This window comes from Euleptes europaea, chromosome 8 (genome assembly GCF_029931775.1).
Source record: "Euleptes europaea isolate rEulEur1 chromosome 8, rEulEur1.hap1, whole genome shotgun sequence".
Lineage (NCBI taxonomy): Eukaryota > Metazoa > Chordata > Lepidosauria > Squamata > Sphaerodactylidae > Euleptes > Euleptes europaea.
This window is the reverse complement of record NC_079319.1, coordinates 20,201,938-20,224,385: the sequence shown is the minus strand read 5'-3', so window position 1 is coordinate 20,224,385 and position 22,448 is coordinate 20,201,938.

Below are 22,448 nucleotides of genomic sequence, written 5' to 3'. Positions count from 1 at the left end.
TGTGCAAAAAAAAAAATCGATAAATTTATTTGGCCCGGGTTTATTTGGCCCAATTTCTTTTTGTAAACACTGAATAAGCTGAATACCCATACCAGTAAATATCGGTATTTGGCTTATTACCGGGTTTACCGAAAAATTTGGGTCCATTATAGTCTATGGGGATTTTTTTGGAAGCTCCTGTGGAAGCATTTTTGGAGGTAGAGTCTCCAAACTTGCAGTGTGGCTGCAAGGGACTCGCCTTTGGTGAACTTTGGGTCAGGGGGTCCAATTTTATGGGCCCACAAAGGGGTCACCCCCATCCTCCAGGCATTTGCGAGCTGAGCTGTCCATCGGTGTTCAGGTTCAGAAGTTCAGCATTGCTGAAGACTGGTGGAAAGATGTGACTGGCAGGCTGGTGCCTCAAAATCTGGGGGATCTGTTTGTATCTGGGGCACATATCATGATGTCTATGCAAATTAGCTTCAAAAATGAGGAAAACAGCTTAAATGAAAGAAAAATAAGACACGGGAAACATTTCTTTTGGTAACAAATGACATCCTGTGAACAATCCTTTATCGTGGTCATCAAAAATCTGATTTCAAGAGATGGTCACAGTGCCGGGAAACAAAGCCTCTACTCAGGACGACCTTCCGTTTCAGAACAGGTTTTTGGGGGAGGGGTGATATTGGAGCCAGCTGAAGTCTTGACTACGGGGGCTGTCTGAAGGAGATTGCTCGTCTGCGCGGGTGAGGAAGTCTCCTTCAGAAGCCTGGTGGTGTGAGCAGATGTTGAAGTCGGTTGTTTTTAGTTGGAGGGTATATCCCTCCAGACCAGACTTGGTGAGCCCCGTCTTTTAAAAAATCCTTATGCTTGATCCAGATCAACCCACTGAATGGTTGGTCAGACCAAGTTGGTTCCAATTACACAACCCCAACCTCAAAAGGGTCCCAACTATGGGGCCCTAACAAAATCAGTAAAAAAAAAAAAAGATAGACAAATGGGAGAAAGCACAGAACCATGCTTATGAGCAAAGGCAATAGCCAAACCCAAAAAAGCTGAATATTTATTCGGCTGTTTCAGGAATCGCCTGTTTGGCTTCGGGGATATCCCCAGGTTTTAGCGTTCAGTAAAACCAAAACCTGAATATTGAAGAAATGGTGAATTTTGGGTTTATTTTTGGTTCAGGTTTATCAATATGCACAACCCTAAAACCAACTCCTCTTCTTCTTCGGCAGAGGAAGGCAATGACAAACCACCTCTGCTCCTCTCTTGCCTTGAAAAGTCTATGAGGGGATGACATAAGACAGTTGTGACTTGATGGCTCTTAATTATTAGTTATTATTAGTCAACATATACATTATTAGCAATGTTCCTTTCTATAAAAAACAAATTTTAAAACTGACAATAATGCAATATACTACCTAATCAAACACAATTTTAGCTCTAATTTTCTCAAACGTTAGTGCCTACTGAGAAAGTGCATAAGATATATAAGCTAACATAGCTGTTGGCATGGTTTGAAAATGGTTTGCTATAAAGGCTAACCTGAGTTTATAAAATGTAATACTGGACAAATTGGATGCACTGTTATGATCTTCTTTGAACAGTTTAAAATATTGGGAAAATATGGAACCTGATATTATTGGCCTGCCTAATGTGGCATCATGATTAAATATCCAATCTCTGAGTTGAATGCCAGCCTGGAGAGAGAGCCTTGATGATCTACCAGAACACAATAACACTGAAGATTTTCTTACTAACCTTCAGCCCAAGCATCTTTCTGATATAAAGTGGGTGGCTGGGATATTCTTCTGTTTTTTTCAGGTAGTTAAGTAGGGGAACAAGCACACAAGAGCCCTGGTTGAAGAAAGACTAAGTCCAATCCAGAGCAGGGCAGATGGAAATATCAGGAGGCAGAGCTATGACATTACAACCTACTGAGGCTCCCCTCCCCAAACCCCACCTTCCCCCAGTTCCACCTCCAAAATCTACAGGTATTTCTCAACCCAGAGCTGGCAACCCTACTTCCAAGAGAGAGTATAATTCAAAGTTACACCAATTCTTGCGTTGGTCAATTACACCATTGCAATGTACAGGGCTTCTCAAAAACTGGTCTTGGCGTATTTTCCTTTGGAGTTCTAATAACTGTGTAGGCCCATGCAATGTCTCACACAAACTCTTCTTGTTCAGGGTGATCGATTGCAATTTAATTTCTTGAGATGTTCCACAAGCAGGATTTGTTACACGGCCAAATCTGACAGTCCCTTCCCAATGTTGCCTTGCAAAGGGACACCCTCCAGATAGATATTTTCTCATCAATGTCTGTGATGAAAAATGATGCAGACCTTAACCGCAGGATCTCCTCGCAACCGTTTAATGCTCTCTGATCTCTCTCTGCCTCCTACTGCAATAGCCTGGTGTAGTTAGTTCATGACTCAGCCTCCCAAGGTGAGCCTGCATCCCATTTGTCACTTCAGAAGTCTCTCCACACCACCTGTTAGAACACAGCAAGTAGTCTCTGAATGTTTACACTTAAGTAAAATGTAATATTCATAAAATGTACTATACCTGGCAGTAGCGAATTGGCAGTACCCGATTCACAATCGGCAGTAGCCCGATTCACAAGACAGTAATGTTGTGGTGTAGAAGTCACCACAAGGGACTTTTGCCTGCAAACTTTAGACACATTTCCCAGGAAGAGAAAATCTGGCCACTGCGGTAACATCTTTTCAGATAACTTCAATGTACTCTCCACGTGGCTGCCCTTAAAAAGTGCTCGGAAATGCTAGTTGATACAGGATGCTGCAGTCAGGATGTCGACTGGATAGTGTTGCCAACCTCCAGGCACTAGCTGGAGATCTCCTGCTAGTTCAACTGAACTCCAGCCAATAGAGATAAGTTCACCTGAAGAAAATGGCTGCTTTGGCAACTGGACTCTGACATTGAGGTCCCTTCCTACCCCTAACCCCACCCTCCTCAAGCTCCACCCCAAAAACCTCCCACCGATGGTGAGGAGGGACCTGGAAACCCTATAACTGGAGTGAGCCATAGGAACCATATTGCTCCAGTCTTGGTGCATCTACACTCATGCCTGTATCCATGGAGGAGCAAAAAAGGGACAGTACCCCATCAAAAAAGTTCACACTCCTCCAATAAGCCCAGGTCTTTCAAGTGTAAATTGGCTATGTAAAGAGAAAAAGGGAAGATGCAGAAAGGTATGAATTCTCAAGTAAGTGACAAGAACGGAATTAGCAGTTATCAAGGCTAGAGAGCCCTGATTTTACAAGCCTGCAGCAGAAAGGGGCAGTGGAAAGTGAAGGCAGAAAGGCAGGCAGAAAGACAGACAGACAGACGACTAAGGAAGCAAAGGGTAAAAATCATGTTATAGCAGAGCAAAGCAGAAAGAGAGAGTGTGTGTGTGTGTGCAGGACAGTATTCCACAACAATACAAGCTAGTGTGTGGCTTATCTTAACGTTTGGTTGCCTCCACTGCTATATGTGAGACAGCATTCTCCTGCCTTACTCACATTTTATGGACACAGAGGCCATAGATGTCCCATGTAAGGAAAAAACAATCTAGTGTTCCTTGGTTATGAAAAATAGCTCATCAATAACATTTAACACTGGTATAGTCGAAGGCAAATTGCAAACACAATCACATTCACATTGACTTCTACTTTATTAATGCAGGATATTATTCCTAGCAATATTAGTATAATAACTTTTATTAGGATTAATATATAACAAGGTATGAGCGCTCATAAATGTCCTAACCCTTTTCTTCAGTCAGATGTTAGCAGCACACTGGCTATAATGAAAGCCCCCAGCTTATAATAGGCTAAACAGGGTGGACTGGAGAAGGTGTGATGCAGACTTGATCAAGTTGTCTGAGGCAAAACAAGTTGCAGAGTTCAAGTTGCTACTGGGTTACAACAACCATCCTGTGAAATAGGTGAGGTTGAGAAAGTCAGAGTATGGTTCATACATACCCACTTCTCTAGTCACATATATGCTGGCTGGAAAACCAGCCACTACCAGCTTTTCTGTTCAGTAGCTCTTGGCGCAAAAGGAGAAATCTAATCCGATTTCACTTGCACAATACTTTTTAGTTTTAAGGAGTTTTTCCATCGTGTCCTGAAATATCTTTCTTCTCACGTCTTAAATGAACATATATCCTAATGAAGAGGAGGGAAATTAGAGAAGGCTACTTACAGTACGATCCTAAGATTGCTTTCCTGGGAGTAAGCCCCACTGAATACAGCTGAGCAGGGTTCTGAGTAGATCTGCTTAGGACTGCCGTCTTAGATTGTTTAGCTGGTCATAATAAAAGGTATTTCACTCTTCAATTCATATTCCAGTATACCAACACAATCACCTGAAAACCCCCCCCCCATATGTGTATGCGCAGGGTTTGGGGAGGGGAGGGACTTCAATGCCATGGAGTCCAATTGCCAAAGCGGCCATTTTCTCCAGGTGAACTGATCTCTATTGGCTGGAGATCAGCTGTAATAGCAGAAGATCTCCAGCTAGTACCTGGAGGCTGGCAACCCTACTTGTGAGAAGGATTGTGGGCTAAATAAGAGGAGCCTAGTACCCTGGGCTCAATACCTTACATAGCACAAGTTGTTCCTAACAAGAAGCCTACCACAGCTAGCAGTGTTTTGGGCAAACCCGTCCTGATTTAGGGTCTCCAACCTTCAGGTTGGGCTTGGAGATCTCTCAGAATTACAACTGATCTCCAGACTACAGTGGTCAATTGCCCTGGAGAATATGGTTACTCTGCAGGGTGGAATCTATGGTATTAAATCTTGCTGAGGTCCCTCCCCCACCACAAACTCTACCCTCTTCAGAATTTACCCTCAGCCTTACTAACTTCTACCTTGCCTGGATTTAGTATCATTTAGTTTTCCCTTGGCCACCTGATCATGGCATTCAAGCACTGACACAGTACAGAGATGACAGCTTGCAAAGGATTCCTTCATGAAAAATAGGTAGGGTTGCCAACCTCCAGGTACTAGCTGGAGGTCTCCTGCTATTACAACTGATCTCCAGCCAATAGAGATCAGATCACCTGGAGAAATGGCCACTTTGGCAATTGGACTCTATGGCATTGAAGTCCCTCCCCTCCCTCTTCAGGTTCCGCCCCAAAAACTCAAAATAGGGTTGGGTATCATTAGCGTATTGATGACAACCTATTCTAAAGCTCCAGATAATTTGACTCAGTGTAGGGTTGCCAGCTCTGGTTTGGGAAATACCTGGAAATTTTTTTGGGGGTGGGAGCCTGGGGAAGCCAGGGATTGGAGAAGGGAGGGACTTCACTAGGGGTATAATGCCATAGAGTTCACCTTCCAAAGCAGCCATTTTCTCCAGGGGAACTGATCCCTACCGCCTGGAGATCAGATGCAATAGTGGGAGATCTCCAGCCACAACCTGGAGTTTGGCAACCCTAACTCAGTGGCTTTATATAAATGTGTTTTTTTAAAGGCTAGGGATTACACTAAACATTGCAGAAACCCACAATAAACATAGAATAGATACAACTTTTCCAGTTGTGCTCTAAGAAAAAAATCGAAATCACACTCTTTTTATTTTGAAGTACTAAAAAATACGTGGAAGTGCCTTATAAACATTTCTAATAATAATTTCTGAACAATCGTTTATTTTATAGTAGGGGCCTACATTTTAATTGCAAGAAGGCCCTATATTCCTTTTCTTTCAGGTATTTCTCAACCTGAAGCTCTGAAACACTACCTCAAAATAGCAGTCTTTAGTTTTTTATTTAGTTTAGTTTACAATAGTTTACAGTCGGGATCTTTATAGGCCAGTGATATGACAGTTTATGAAATAATTTCATATGTTCACATTTTCTTGGTGGTCTGTTCTTTGCATTTTTCTTCATTGTTTCTCTTTTTTTAAAAAAAAAATTCAGTATCTGCAAATAGCTTCTTAACTTCTTCAGTGACTACAAAGATTTCACGATGCAATTTAAGACCAATAGTTTCCCACAAATAAATACTGCTGTGCTTGATTTTAAAGCATAATCCGCTCTTGGTGTATAGCAAAACTGAGAATCTAAATTTCAATTAGTTCTTGCTAACACCTTTCAACAATAAAAACATAAAACTGAATGTATTTTTTTAATGAGTTGGTTGCCTTAATCTGGGACATATTAAAAACCGAAAGGGGATTTCACTGTGGTTAATTCGTCCAGAATATTTTCTGGGTAGAGTAATTACGCCCAATCAAGGTCTGTCAATACAATTCGTTATCAATTGTCACTTTATATCAAGTATAATTGGTTCAGCTGCATAGAAACAGTCATCTGAAATGCTAAGAGTGTTTTTTGTTTTTGCTGGGGGAGAAGATAACTTCTACTATTAGAACCCCATTTATCCGCCAGGCTTCAATTTGTCAGAAGCCTCTTTAAAACTTTATTTCAACGGAATCAAACATTTTAATATAGGTTGACAGCGAGTGTATCTTCACACTACAATTTCATTTGCCTGAAATTATTTATCCGTTTTACTTGGTGGGCTCAACTGTTTTAGGAGCCATCTTTCTCTGTCATAGAAATGCAGCTGTAGCCTGCAGAGGTCCTGAGCAAAAATCTGCTCTGTTAATGATCGGACATATTTGGCTGGGATTCTTTCATTTTGTTCGAAATGTCTCACATCTGTCACAGCTCTGTCTATTTTGGATTTAGGCAAAACAGGCAGAGAATGAGTTTATGTGCTGTGTTCACTGGAGTCATGCACACTAAAGAGAATCCTTTTATTTTTCAGCCTAGAGTCAGAGACCTGAACCTGATACCAACTATTAACCAACCCCAGGGTGGGCTTGGCCTTCTGGATCATCCTGCCAAATCATATGGAGGATTTGGTATATGGCCCTGTGGCTACGCATGATAGAATGTTCAGTTTTTTATGTGTTTAAAACCAAGGGTCATCAAAAAATTTACAACATGATAGGGCCAGCTGTCCAACTCATGCACACATGAACACATACAGCTGCCTTATACCGAGTCAGATAATTTGTATGTCAAGGTCAGTATTGTCTGACTTGCAGTGGTTCTATTGGTTCTACTAGTTCTACTGGCAGTAGTTCTACAGGCAGTGTTTCTACTCTGACTGGTAGTGGTGTAGTGATTAAGAGCAGTGGTTTGGAGTGTATGGACTCTAATCTGGAGAACCAGGTTTGATTCCCCATTTCTCCACATGAGTGGCGGACGCTGATCTGGTGAACAGGGTTGGTTTCCCCACTCCTACACATGAAGCCAGCTGGGTGATGTTGGGCTGGTCACAGCTCTCTTCGAGCTCTCTCAGCCTACCTACCTCACATGGTGTCTTTTGTGGGAGGGGAAGGGAAGGTGATTGTAAGCTGGTTTGATTCTTCCTTAAGTGGTAGAGAAAGTTGGCATAACTCAACACCAACTCCTCTTCTTCTTCATCTTCTTCTTCTTCATCGTCGTAGTCATCGTCGTCATCTGAGGAACAGGTCTTTGCATCATTGACTAGCTGATTTTTTTTTTTTAACTGGAGTCACCATGGGATTGAATCTTGGATTTCCTGCACATAAAGCAGAAGCTTTACCAATGCGCTACAGCCTCTTTCCCATCTCAAAAAATAACCATGTGTGCTCAAATATTAGGAATACTGCATCTTCATTACAAAAATCCAAGGTATAACTGGATGTCACCAAGTCTTGAATTGTGCCACTCACTAAAATTTAGACCAAGTGATCTCTAAAACAAGACATAGTTATTATTTGCACATAATTGCTTCTAATTATTTTTGTAGTGCTGTCCAAACCAAGATGCCCTTCCCTATACATTGCATATTTATAGCAGATATCAAGCCTTCTTATAATCTGTTAATGCCTGTTGACTTGTGAAAAATTCTTACAATAATCTAGTTCTAGGACTATGATGAAAACAGTGAATTATGTCTTCAACAATGTGCTGACACTGTAAAAAAAAAAGAAAGGCATTGAGCCAAAGTAGGGCTGCAACCAGCAGGAGACTTGGCCCTTTCACACATACTGAATAATGCACTTTCGTTCCACTTTCAATGCACTATAGCGATAGTTTGCAAGTGGATCTTGCCATCCAGCTGCAAAGCACACTGAAAGTGGATTGAAAGTGCATTTTTCAGCATGTTCAAAAGTGCCTTTATGTGTACATGTTAGGGTTGCCAACCTCCAGGTACTAGCTGGAGATCTCCTGCTATTTCAACTGATCTCCAGCCAATAGAGATCAGTTCACCTGGATAAAATGGCCACTTTGGCAATTGGACTCTTTGGCATTGAAGTCCATCCTCTCTCCAAACCCTGCCTTCTCCAGGTGCTCCCCAAAAACCTCCTGCTGGTAGCGAAGAGGGACCTGACAACCCTAGTTTATGTGTGTATGTGTGGGTTTCCCCACTGTACTTTCTGACTAAGTTCACAGTGGTGGTCTTGGAAGTAGCATTGGAAACCATTCAGACTTCTGGTTCTGGGGGAAGTTGATATCCACGCTGAGGCATTCTTGTCAGGAGTAATTCAGGAATTCATAGCTACCATGATAACTACGGGGCTGCCACAACCAATATTGACTCTATTGCCATGGAAATATTTATTTATTTAAACCATATAAAGACCACCTTATTTCCTTGGACTAAGGCAGCAAACAAGTTATGAGGGGATGCAAATTATAATAATTTAATAAAAAATTAAAAAACACAAATTAAAATACACAAAATAAAAAAATTAAAACACTCAAGTTTTAAAACTCCCAAGAATGAAATCCCTCAGGAGTAGGATAGAGCAAAATTAACTAATACCATGTGCCCTCCACCAAATGCTCTCTGGAATAAGACTGAATTACATGCTTTCTTAAATGTAGTAAGTGAAGGTGCCTTCCTCACCCCTTCTGTCAGGGCATTCCCAAGGACTGGGCCCACCACAGAAAAGTTGCATTCACATTCACTACATCAGATCCCTATAGGGTTGCCAGCTCTGGGTTAGGAAATACCTGGAGATTTTGGAGGTGGAGCCTGAGGAGGGCGAAGTTTTGGGAGGGGAGGGACTTCAGTGCCATAGAGTCCAATTGCCAAAATGGCCATTTTCTCCAGGTGAACTAATCTCTATCGGCTGGAGATCAGTTGTAATAGCGGGAGATCTCCAGCTACCACCTGGAGGTTGGCAACCCTAGATGCCTACCATTCTTGACAATTCCATGAGATCCATGATAAACTCATAACTGGTTTCAGGTTCACATGTAAGTGCTGTCAAGTCATTAACGACTTATGGTGACCCTCACAAGGGGCTTTCAAGGGCAATGAGATGTAGTTTCCATTGCCTTCCTTTGAAGAGTCTTCCTTGGTGGTCTTTCATCCAAGTACCAACCAACCCTGCTTAGCTTCTGAGTTCTGACAAGATTGGGCTCTATCACACCACCTTCCCTCCTGTCATTAGGTTCAGCATACTGTCAATCTGCCCTAAAGTAGCAGGTGCTAAAGGCCGTGCTTAAAAGAAATACAATCACAACATTTTACAACAATATTTTATAAGGCTGGGATCTGAATCTGATATGTGTTCTTGTGTTCTTACTACTTGCTTATAGATAGCTACTAGCAACTGCTTTGAATGTGATTACTTAATGCAATTGAGCTTTTTTTATTCAGTGGTAAAATTGCACTGCAACTTCTGAGTTAACAATGTTTCAGAGCTTGGAATTAGTCTTGATTATGCCCAACTGTGTCTAAATTAATAACAAGCAGTCATGGTGGAAGCAACTGGAGCTCCGTAGCAGTCAGAATGAGTCCCTGCAGTTTTGGCTATCTAAACCATGCTGTGATTTATTGAAGGCAGTGTGCAAAGACACAGACAGAGGTATGTCCTTTATAACCATCTATTCTGTGGGAACCTTGGCTGATCATTAAGAAACAACAGGAAAAGTGTCCTCTTTTATTAGTCTTATTTGCCTGAAGTCGCTGATAAAAGACTGCAGTTTACTAGGGCTGAGTCTATTTTTTTCCTGGATTTGCTCAGGAAAATCAAGCAAGATCTCCACATTGCACATTAGAGTAAGACTGCAAATGAAATAAATTGCACAATATATTTATCACAGCAGTTTCTCAGGCCAAGCAAGCAGAGTGAACATAGAAGCATAGAGCTGGAACGTACCCCAAGGGGCATCTAGCCCCTGCACAATTCAGGCAATTCACAGCTACCTCCTCCACCCCCACTCCCCCACTGACCTCTGTTCTGTGATCAGAGGAAGACAAAAACCCTCAAGGATCCCAGGTCAATCTGGCCTGGAAGAAAATTCCTTCTGGATCCCTAAGTCCCTGGGGAGGGAACACCGTAGTTTTGGTGCCACGACCAAAGGAGGCCCTTTCTCAGGGCTGCCACCCATGTAGCCTCAGATGATGGCAAACCCAAAGCAGGCTCGTTGGAGAGAATTCCAACCAGCAGAGTGTGATTTCCTTGCTTCTCCCTTCTTGCTGCAGTCTAGGGATGCTAGCATCCAGGGGGAACCTGGATCCCCCAGAATTACAGAGAGCCAGCGTGATGTAGTGGTTAAGAGGGGTGGACTCTAATCTGGAGAACTGGGTTTGATACCCCATTCCTTTACATGAAGCCAGCTGGATGACCTTGGGCTAGTCACAGTTCTCTTTGAGCTCTCTCAGCCCCACCTACCTCACAAGGTGTCTGTTGTGGGGGGAGGAAGGGAAGGAGATTGTAAGCCGGTTTGATTCTCCTTAAAAGGTAGAGAAAGTCGGCATGCGAAAACCAACCCTCCTCCTCCTCTTCCTTCTTCTTCTTCGTCATTGAGTCGGTCCTAATAAAAGATATGACATGGTTTGTGTTCTTAACATATGAACTACTCAATCTGAAAATATTATTGTTTTCAAAATTCCAAATAACTTTTGAAAATATATGCCCTGAACATACAATGCCCCCCTTTTTACTGAGGTTAAAATATCTTGCGAAATCAGTAGTGAAGGAATCCCAGTCCCTAGTAAGAAAGCAGGGCAGACTCTAGCGTACAACCCAGTAAGTGCTGCAAAAATTGACTGTAACCTACCTTGAATGCACTCATAAATTGTATATAACTGCATTTTTATTCTCTTGAGTTGTTTGCATCAGCTAAATAAAAATATCCCCATTTTGCATAAAAGGCAAACTAGCAGTCTTAAGCATTGTTTCCTCGAAGTATAATCAGTTGCTCTACAAAGAAAGGAAACCAATAGCACAGTTAATACCCCAAGTTTATGTTGGAATGTGTCAGATGTTTCCTTTTCAACAGACATGGGCCATTTCCTGACCACTGCAGACTGCAATGGTAATGATTTCCCCTCCCAGGGACATCGCCTTGGCTTTTAAGGATTAATTAATTCACCGTTCTATAATTTGCTCTCATTGAGTTGACATCTGAGGGAAGTCTATAAAATGAGATTTCTTTCTGAGAATGAAGGGTATGCAAGGACACAAAAATCTATCTATTTATTTAAGAGTCGGGGGAGGGAATGCAGCATGGTGCAGCCCAATCTTATCACATCTCAGAAACCAAGCAGGGTTGATGCTTGGATAGGAGACTATTGAGGAAGACTCTGAAAAGCAAGGCAACGGCAAACCACCTCTTCTTCTCACTCGCCTTGGAAGCCCCGTGCTGGATTTGCCATAAGTCGATTGTGACTTGACAGCACATATATACTTATCTAAGAGTCGTGTGGTGTCCTGGTGGTGTGACTTGACAGCACATATATACTTATCTAAGAGTCGTGTGGTGTCCTGGTTAGGTAAAAGATTCTTGTTGGCAATGTGGCAGCGTTGCCAATGTGGCGAAGCCAGAAGTGATCTTGCGCCAGATGTGTCAGGTAAAGATTAATCACCCTCCATGCTGGAGAAATTGAGGCTTTAAATGCAGAAGAGCATGTGAGCAAAGAGGATCCTACCTTCGGTTAGTGGTAGAGTCTTACAAGACTCACCAGAGTAGATCAACCCTGTATCCCCCGGCTGTCTTGTCACTAGACACTGGGGTGTCATGTTTACTTTGTCATGAGCTTTCTGAGCAAACCTTTTGACTGAAGACATGTCTGATTTAACTGGTTACATACTGAGATGGGGAATTTAAGATGTGTACTTGGCTGGTATGTGGTGATGTGTGTCCAGGCCCTCTATTATTAAGATCCACCTCCCAAGCCCTGCCCTCTGTGCTTCCACATGCAGAGGTGAACTCGGTGGCAATCAGAGAAAGGGCTTTTTCGGTGGTGGCACCTTGCCTTTGGAATGTCCCTCTTGAGGCTCATTTGTTGCCCACTTTCCTTTCCTTTAGGGGCCAGACCACACCATTTCTTTTTATCTAGTGTTTTTACTGAAGCATTTTGTCTTTTTCGGTTCTTTTTTTTTTAATGGTTGGCTTCTGCCCTGATGACTGTTATCTATTTCATTTTAGGCTGCTCAGTGTTTGCTTTATGCTATATTTATGCCCTGGCTTGCCTTATTGTTTTAGTTATAAGCTGCCTTGAGCAGACCTCTGGAAAGGTGGCATGTACCATTTCTAAATAAATAGTGGCTGGGGATAAGGGCGGCCCACCTTGACCTCCAGCAAGAAGTGATTACTCTACCTACTGAGTCCAAAGTTCCTGCCTTATCACAAGCCCTATATTGATTTAATTTCTCCAACATTCCATCACTCTTCAGTGTAACTACAACACAGACCGTAGAATAGGGTTGCCAACCTCCAGGTGGTAGTCAAAGAACACAGTTGTAGGCCAATATTAACACAGTCAATCTCTATATTATAACATCAATTAGTATTTGTATTATAACATATTATATATAGTAACCCAATTATTATACACTGTTATGTTAAACTATTTATATCATAAGGCAGCAGGGCACAAGTGTATTATAGGTCAGTGAGTATGTCCAAATAAAGTCCATGAAAATAAAGTCAACAGAAAAATCTTTGTTTCCTTGTTCCTTGTTTACAAGATTTCCTTTTTTCTTCATAAAATGATTGGTTATGTCCTTGTAATTTGTAGGGTAGAACAGGATGCCGGTAACTAGCCTGTTTCAAGGTTTTTTTTCTTCAGCCACCCCAAAAGGACATAGAGCCTGATTCAGCATCTGGATATAATTATATATTCTCAGAACACTCAACTGTTGACATAAAATTGCAATTAGTAGCTATCAATAATTCCAAAATATACAATTCAATTACAGAAATTAATCATCATACTTACAAAGTTGTATGTATATTCAAGCACAGTAACGTACTGGGTTACTATATATAGTATGTTATAATACAAATACTAACTGATGCTATAATACAGGTATTGACTGAGTCTTAATATTGGCCTACAACTGTGTTCTTTGACTACTACTCATAATTACAGTTGAGTTTACTATGTTGAACACAACCTCCAGGTGGTGGCTGGAGATCTCTTGCTATTACAACTGATCTCCAGCCGATAGAGATCAGTTCACCTGGAGAAAATGGTTCTTTGGCTATTGGGCTCTATGGCATTGATGTCCCTCCTCTCTCCAAACCCCACCCTTTTCAGGCTCCAAAATCTGCAGGTATTTCCCAACCCAGAGCTGGCAACCCAAACCTAGAATGAAGTTTTGCAGAAAGGGTCAGACTGGACCTCTCCGTGGCTGGCATAATAAGGACACCTGGCAGGTTTTGCTCCTACTTCAGCGAGATCTACGAGGCCACTCCTTTACATTTTCGAATAGTAATAAATAGGCTGGATCCAACTAGTTTTTCTACTGGTGAAAAAGGAAGGAGAGGAGACCACAAAAAAGGGCTATCATGTGACCTGCATGGGGATCATGGGACCTTCATGGGCAAAAGTCATGTGGGATGAGGTTGTAGTAAGGAAGGGAATAAGGCGAGACTACGTGAAACAAGCTCACTGGATTCAACCCAATGGATGCCATTGGGTGAAAACGCATGTTCACTTTAGCCTCCTTTATTCCCTATATCAGCCAGGATTCAGCCAGGATCGAACGCATGCATTTTCGCTGAACGTGCGTTCGATCCTGGTTGAATCCTGGCTGAAACAGGGAATAAAGGAGGCTAAAGCAACCATGGGTTTTTGCCCATTCTCTCCTAAAAGTAGAACAATTGTGGATATTGTTGCAGAGTGGGATAAAATCTGCCCTTAATTTTTGACACTCTGTGTCCTCACCTTCACTGCGGAGATCCCACACAGGATGCAGCTTACTTTTCTGCACAGACAGCACAGAGCACATGAAGTGGATCCATCACAATATGCACTGTTGCAAAAAAAAAAAAAAGTGTAAGTCCTTCAGTGCCATCCTAAGCAGAGCGACAGCCTTCTAAGTCCATTGAGGTCAATGGGCTTTGAAGGGTGGAACTCTTTTTAGGATTCATAGAATCATAGAGTTGGAAGAGATCACCAGGGTCATCTAGTCCAACCCCCTACGCAATACAGGAAACTAACAACTACCTCCCCCCACATCCCCAGTGACCCCAACCCTCCCCCTGCCATGCAGGATCCCACAATCATGCCTTACATACTAAGGCATGGTTACATCTTCCAGCAAAGCCAATAAAAATGAAATGATACCACCAACCTTTGCCACATGACATTTGTGTCACATTTGCTTTTAGCCTCATTGTCTTCTTGAAGATTTGTTACTTGCTCAAGAGTGAATGGGAAAATAAGAATTCAATTATGTTGCTGCAGGGGTCAGGTTTCTGGTAGAATTGTGCTTGATGGTTGTATGCAGGGTTGAAGGCAAAAAATGTCTGAGGGGGAGGAGGAAGGAGGGTTGAATGGGGGAGATTCTGCATGAACATAAATTCAACCTGACCTGAACTGTCTCAAGAAGGTCTTAAGGGACGATCACATTCACAAATACTAAACTTACTCAATTTACCTGTAAGGAAAACTAGTCTCTCCCACCCCACCCCCCCTGCACCATGTGCCATAAAGAAAAAAAGGAGGGCATCTTACATTCACATACAAGATACAGTTAAGTACTAGAATAAATAAACCTTTGTTGAATAGCCTTTTTTTTTACAGTGGGGAATCATCTTACATTTAGGGTTGCCTTACTTTTGGGTATGCCCAATAAAAAATATGCCTATAGCTTTCATTGCCTGAACAAGAACTTCTATGTTTCTCTGAAATGAAGGCTATTATGCCTCCACCAAGTGAGTAAGAATACACAATTCAGTGATAGCTTTTGTTACTATTTCATTGGCCACTCCCAGAATTCCTTAGCCGTCAATCAACTGGCTCCATATCTCCCAATTTCAACACCAAGACACGCTCTATATATTCAGAGCTATAAGGATGTTAACTCTTAGTGCATAAGTGCATCTTGCTATTGAAATTGGGAGATAGTTCTGAGGGGAAAGAGAGTTCTCAAAACTACAGAACGGGAAGTCAACTCAGGATCCTTTTAGGGATCCCTCAGTACACCTGAGTTGACTTCCCTCTCCCTGGTTTTGAGAACTCTCTTTTCCCTCAGAGCTCTCTCCCAATTTCAGTACCAAGATGCACTCTATACACTCAGAGTTAATGTCCTTATGGACCAGTTGTTGACCCTATCTTGGTCGAACAATTTAAATAGTGTTTCTGTGATTTTAACTCCTGAGGACAAATCCTCCTCAGACAGCCCACAGCTTTATGGCTGACTAATTCATGATTCATAAGAGGAAGGTCAGGATATGAGTTAATTGTCACCATTCTTGAATGTTATGTACAGAATCACATTTCCTGTTCCTACAAGGCTGTTAGCACCTATTCACAGTGTCGTCATAGCAATCATTTATGTCTGTGTCACCTTTTCTGGGCTCGATACTTGTAATATCCTTTTTGATTTTATGTAAGTGTTCAGTTTTGAGATTTTACTTAAAAACAAAACCTTTTAAACTTCCATTTACACAGGAAGTTGCTCCAGCCAGTTTACATCTCATCGGATAGATAATTTCTGTCAGCAGCCAATGCTAATATAAATGTTTCGGTTTTCTGACAATGAGGGTGAGGCTTCCACGCATCAGGCCTGGGTTGAGAAATGCCACAAAAGAAGGTTTAATAACATTGCTTGAAGTGGAGTGGGTTGGTTTCGAATTAGATGGGGCATGATTTAGCCTAAGGTCCATTCACCATCATTAGGTATAATAACATATCTGCAAGCCTGAATTAAGGACACACATGGGAATCATTTCAGTCATCAATCATTACCAAGAATAGCTGCTACACATTCAGTTAAAACCGGGTATGAATCTTAGAACACGACAAACCTTCAAAACAGTTTCCTGATAGTCTTGTTGTGTAATTGTGAGCACTTCCTTGCTGCAAACGGAAAAATAAAAGAAGAGCAGTTACCATGACAATGTCCTTTCTCCAACTATAATTCTGCATAACCTTCTAGATTAAAAAAAATCATAGCAGAGGGCTAACCAGGCTGATGAACATCAGACTGGAACCTGTTAATAGTAATAACTGAATTTCTTATTGGAGCGAGAATCTTATGATTCTGAACACCTGGTCACATTTTGTCATGGATATATAGCCCAATCTTGTCAGATCTTGGAAGCCAAGCAGGGTCAGCTTTGGTTAATATTTGGATGGGAGACCACCAAGGAAAACCAACGTTGCTATGCAGAGGAAGGTAATGGCAAATCACCTCTGTTAGTCTCTTGTCTTGAAAACCCCATAAGGGGTCGCCATGAGTCGGCTGCAACTTGACGGCACTTTACACACACACACATAGCTTCTTTGTGGTTCACTTGGTATAGTGTCCCACTCAGTAGGTATCATGATGTTCTTTAAGGACACGTGTTGATATGTCCACACAACTGTCCAATGCCTTAGCTACCCCTCACACCTACTTTGTCTGCAAACCAAAGGCCAGTTCAGCTTTTTTCTGTTCAGCAATTTTCAGTCCATGCACATCTGGAGGCTAGGTACTTCACATAGATATTCCTGATATATGTATTTGCCATAGAATTCCTGGAAATTTCTAGAGCTACCTGGAAGTGAAAAGGGCAGCTCTAGAAATTGCCAGAAACTTTATATTGGTACACGAGAACTACATGCTAAATGTACTGAGGTTGTACGCACGCACATGCAAAATCAGTGCATTGCCCCTTTCAGACAATATAGCAGCAGTGTGGTACTTCCAATACACGCAGAAAGAAGTTTCCTTTTACACACAATCACAATGTCTGAGACTGTATTCCTTAGGCCAATTAGTTGCATCAAAGCTTTCCCAGTTAGGCATTAATTTGTTGTACGTACCTCGATTTGCATTTTAATTTCCATTTCCTTGAGAAATATGGGAAGCTCTTGTAAACAAGTGATTATTATTATTCTCAGATAATTTCTCAAAAGTGTATTGCTGATTGATTTTGGATAGTCTTTCCATGTTCCAGACAAATCCCTTGAAACTCTGTTTGACGCACAGCATTTTGCTCCGCTTCGTAGTATTCGCATTGATTACGCACCATTGGTTTGAAAATACCGTACTTCAGGGGAATGAGATTATACGCTTCTGGCAGAATAACCTGTCTATCTTGTACTTTCCATGAGAGATGTTCAAGTTCTGTCAGGGAATCCAACATGATTTGAATAGTCAGCATAAAATATGTCATTTATTTTATTTTTAATGCTATGCTTATTTGCTTACTGTTCTCCTTTACTTTGTCAAGAGGAAAATATGGTTCTTGGTAATCTTTCCACAGGAGGGAGAGTGGCATGGTAAAGCCTGAGCTCATCAGAACTTGGAAGCCAAGCAGGGTTGGTACTTGGAAAGGAGACCGCTAAGGAAGACTTTAAGTGCAGTCTTATTTTTAGGAGACATACTATAAAGTGAATATTACTTGTCAAAAATGTTTTCATTTGGCAAAACTGCTGTCATTTCATGTCTTCCATCGTTTACAACTAGCGTCAAATGATGATCACTACAGTGCCAGAGTATTAACCTCTGCAGCTTCCCCACGAGTTGGCAAGCCATGCTAACATGTTTCCCAAGCACATCAGAAGTGCCATCATATCCAAAAGACATCCATTTTCTTAGTAGAGCATGCATTCAAAGCCATGCCTCTGTGAAACAAGCTGAAAGTATCTCCACACCAATATTAGCTGCTGTGTTGTTTATCAGTTGTACAGTATCATTAATGTCTGTTTTTGAAGATGTGCATATCGCCCACAGAGTCTATGGTAGGTAGACCCATTTTACCTGAAAGCCTACCTTCTGATCATTTTGTACTATGCATTTCATGAGCTTTTGGGGGGCAGTTTATTTATATTGCCACCGGATAGATGCACACACACAAATTAATGTTTGGTAGAATACGTCCCAATTCAATTCAAAATACACAATATGGAATGGGATCCTATGAATCCAGTTTGCTAACAATGGAGGCTTCCTCCAGAACAAACAGTTTGGTGACACAGTCCACCAGAGCTTGGTTCCCTGTGCCAGACAAATGGCAGAACAGAATCGCAGGATACAACTCATGATATTTTGCAGTGTTTTGATTGTGCCTTCACATTTAATAATTCAGTTGCTAGTCATAGTTTCTATTTCACATACCTGTTTCACAGCTGTTTGCCTATGATGAGTCAAAGTGGTATTTTTTTCAGAATGACCATCATAAACCATTATGTATTTGACAGCTTCTTTCACACATTCACTAGCTAGTTATAGGGCTTATGTCATCATTGGTTTCAACTTCCCTATATATTTGAACATAGTTTATTTATATAGAAAACATATATATCACTATTCTGTCATCAAAGTGGCACATAGGGCTATTCACAACATGATGGTAAAAAACGATACAAGATTTTTTTTGAGAATAACATTAAAGAATCTGACATTAAAGAATAACATTCAAGATCCAAAGCAGCCAGCAATAGCTAGGGCTGCCAAGCAGGGATTCCCCCCACCCCATTGTTCTCAGCTGTGGCGGGAGAAAAATCCCCCTGGCAATGCCAGCTGTAGAATCACATCACTTCCAGCAAAAAAGGAAGTGACATAGAGTAGCTCTAGGAATCATCTGAACTGCTATGGTTTTACCATAGAGTTTCCAGCAATTTCTAGAGCTACTGGAAGTAATATGACACCGCAGCTGGCATGGTGCCCCCCATATCCCTGCCCAAAACCCTAGCAATAGCATGAAAGTAAGCATAATAGCCATGAAAAACAGAAATGAAATGTTTAAAAGCAGCAGAGTGGCAGGTACTGACAAAATCATGAGTTGTCATAAGCATCTATAGAGTAAAACATCTCTTTTTTTTATAAATTTTTATTGCATTTTTATAATAAATCAAAACCAAAAAAAAGTATACATGTAAAAAGAAAAGAAAAAAATACATATACATATATAGAGCGTAAGCTTCTATTATACATTGTTATTCATATAAAACTAAATATTACGCCTTAGATCAAAAACCCTCCCCCCACCATTGTGCCCATCACCAATGGACTTCCGATGAGGTGTCATGACAAAGATTAATAAATCACATTGTTGTAGATTAGTTAAAATCACTTTATACTATAATTCGTTAACTAAATTCTTAAGATCCGTTTTTGCCGATTTATCCCAATATGCAGTGGCCTTTGACCATGTAATTTTAAATTCCTCCATATCTTTACCATGTACAGATGCTGTAATTTTGGCCATCCACATATACATCCATAATTTCTCTCTCCATTCTTTAATTGAAGGTTTATTTGTTTGCTTCCATTTTTTAGCAATTGTAATCCTTGCAGCTGCAAAACTATATTGACATATGACTCTGTCAGCTTTATCCAGTTCTTTTTTTGGAATGCCCAATAAGCAAAAGGCGGGATCTCTCTTAATTTTTATTTTAATCAAATTATTAGTCTCATTCAAAACTAATTGCCAAAATCTCCTAATTTTTTTACAATACCACCAGCTATGCATAAATGTGCCTATATCGGTACCACATTTCCAGCAAAAAGCTTTATTGTCTTTTTTCATTTTACTTAATAATGCTGGAGTTATGTACCATCTATAAAACATTTTATATAAGTTTTCTCTTATTTCATTCGAGATTGTAAACCTAAATTCATTTTTCCATAATTTTTCCCAAATCTCCAACTCTATATTATATCCTAAGTCTCTCATCTATTTCAACATAACTGGTTTGACCCTTTCCTGTTCTAGTTTCAGTTCTATAAGTACTTTATAAATCCTTCCTATCAAACCTTTATTACCCTTTGATAATATTATCTCAAGTTTAGATTTGGATCGGTTAAATCCCAATCTATTATCCTTAACAAAAATATCTTTTAATTTATAATACATAAACCAATCTTTTATCTGTAGTTCTTCACGTGTTTTCAAAACCCATATCCCATCTCTGTAATCTATCATTTCTCTATAAATATTACAGTCCAAATTTAAATGTGCACCTCTTCTAATAAATGCTTCTATAGGATTTAACCACCCAGGCGTTTTACTTTCTAAAGCATCTTTATATTTATTCCATATCTGTAATAAATTTCTCCTTATAATATGAGAATTGAATTCTTTATTCACCTTCTGTTTTTCATACCATAAATAAGCATGCCACCTGAACCTTAGCTTATGTCCTTCTAATTCTAATAACTTTGGATTCTCTAAGAGGATCCAATTTTTGATCCAGGTAAAGCAGGCCACATGATAGTACATTTTTAAATCTGGTAAACCCAAACCTCCCGTTTCCTTCAATTCTATTAAATTATTATATGCTATCCTATGTTTTTCTTTACCCCAAAGAAATCTCATAACATCTTTTTTCCAATCTTCAAATATGTGTGCACCTGTCACTATTGGTAAATTTTGGAACAAAAAAAGCATTTTAGGTAATAACATCATTTTAATTACTGCTATTCTTCCCCATAATGATAGGGGTACTTTTCCCCAATTTATCAAGTCTTTTTTTATTTGTTGCAATTGGTTTACATAATTATCCTGAAATAGATTGAGATTATTATTCGATATCCATATACCCAAATATTTAACTTTATTTTCAATGTTGAGTCCCGTCTTTTTAATTAATATTTGTTGCTGTACACGAGTCATATTTTTCACTAAGATTTTTGTTTTAGCTTTATTAATTTTAAAACCTGAAAGCTTTCCATAAACCTCCAAAATTTTATTCCATCTATCAAACTGTTCAATCGGATCAGTCAAAAAACATACTAAATCATCAGCATATTCTTTAAGTTTATAATGATTTCTCCCTATTCGTACCCCTACTACATCATTAGACTTTCTAAAATTATTCAATAATATCTCTAAAACTAAAATAAAGAGTAAAGGGGAAAGAGGACAGCCCTGTCTCATTCCCCTTTGAATTTCAATCTTTGGTGATAATAGTCCATTTACAATCAAATTAGCTGTTTGTTGTGTATATATACCTTTTATAGCGGTTTTAAAACTCTCACCAAAATCCATAAACTCCAATACCTTAATCATAAACTGCCAATTAACATTATCAAAAGCTTTTTCAGCATCCAAAAATATCAAGACTATTGGTGTTGTATCTTGTTCCGCATATTCTAAAAGATCTATTACCACCCTTACATTCTAACTAATCAACCTCCCGGGTAAAAATCCAGCCTGATCATCATATATTAATTGATTCAATACTCTTTTTAACCTATTAGCTAAAATTGCTACATATAATTTATAGTCAATGTTTAATAATGAAATCGGTCTATAATTTTTAACTTCCAAAATATCAGAGTTAACCTTTGGTATTAATGCTATGTTTGCTTGTTTCCATGTTTGAGGGATAATACCTTTTGTCATACCTATATTCATCACTTCCAGAAGATAAGGAATTAATTGCTCTTTAAATGTTTTATAATAATATGCTGTAAAACCATCTGGTCCAGGGGACTTATTGAGTTTACTTTTATTTATTGCTTGTTCCAGTTCCTCCTTAGATATTGGAGAATCTAAAAATTCTTTATTTTCAATTGTTATTTTCCCCCAGACCGATTTAGTAAGATAGGCTTCCATCTCTATCTCTGAGACTAAATTTTTTTTATATAAATCTGTATAAAATTTCACAAACGTATCAACTATCTCCTCTTTAATTCTTGTTATCTTACCATTCCTTCTAATCTGGGTTATTGGTATTTTTTTTCCTTTTTGTTTAAGTTGCCAAGCTAACATTTTACCCGGTTTATTCGCGTGTTTAAAAAATCTTTGTTTGTTATATATAACTTTTCTTTCAATCTCTTCAGCAATTAAAAATTCATATTGTTGTTGCCAATTTCTAATCTTATTTTGTTGTTCCTGTTTAGTCCCTTTATCCTGCAATCTAGATAAATATCATTCCGCCTGTTTTATTTCATCTAATATACATTTTTTCCTTTTCTCCCTTTCCCTATAATATCTTGTATTTTGTTGAATCAGATGTCCCCTAATTACTGCCTTACTGGCATCCCAAACTATATCTTCACTGGTACCTTTATTT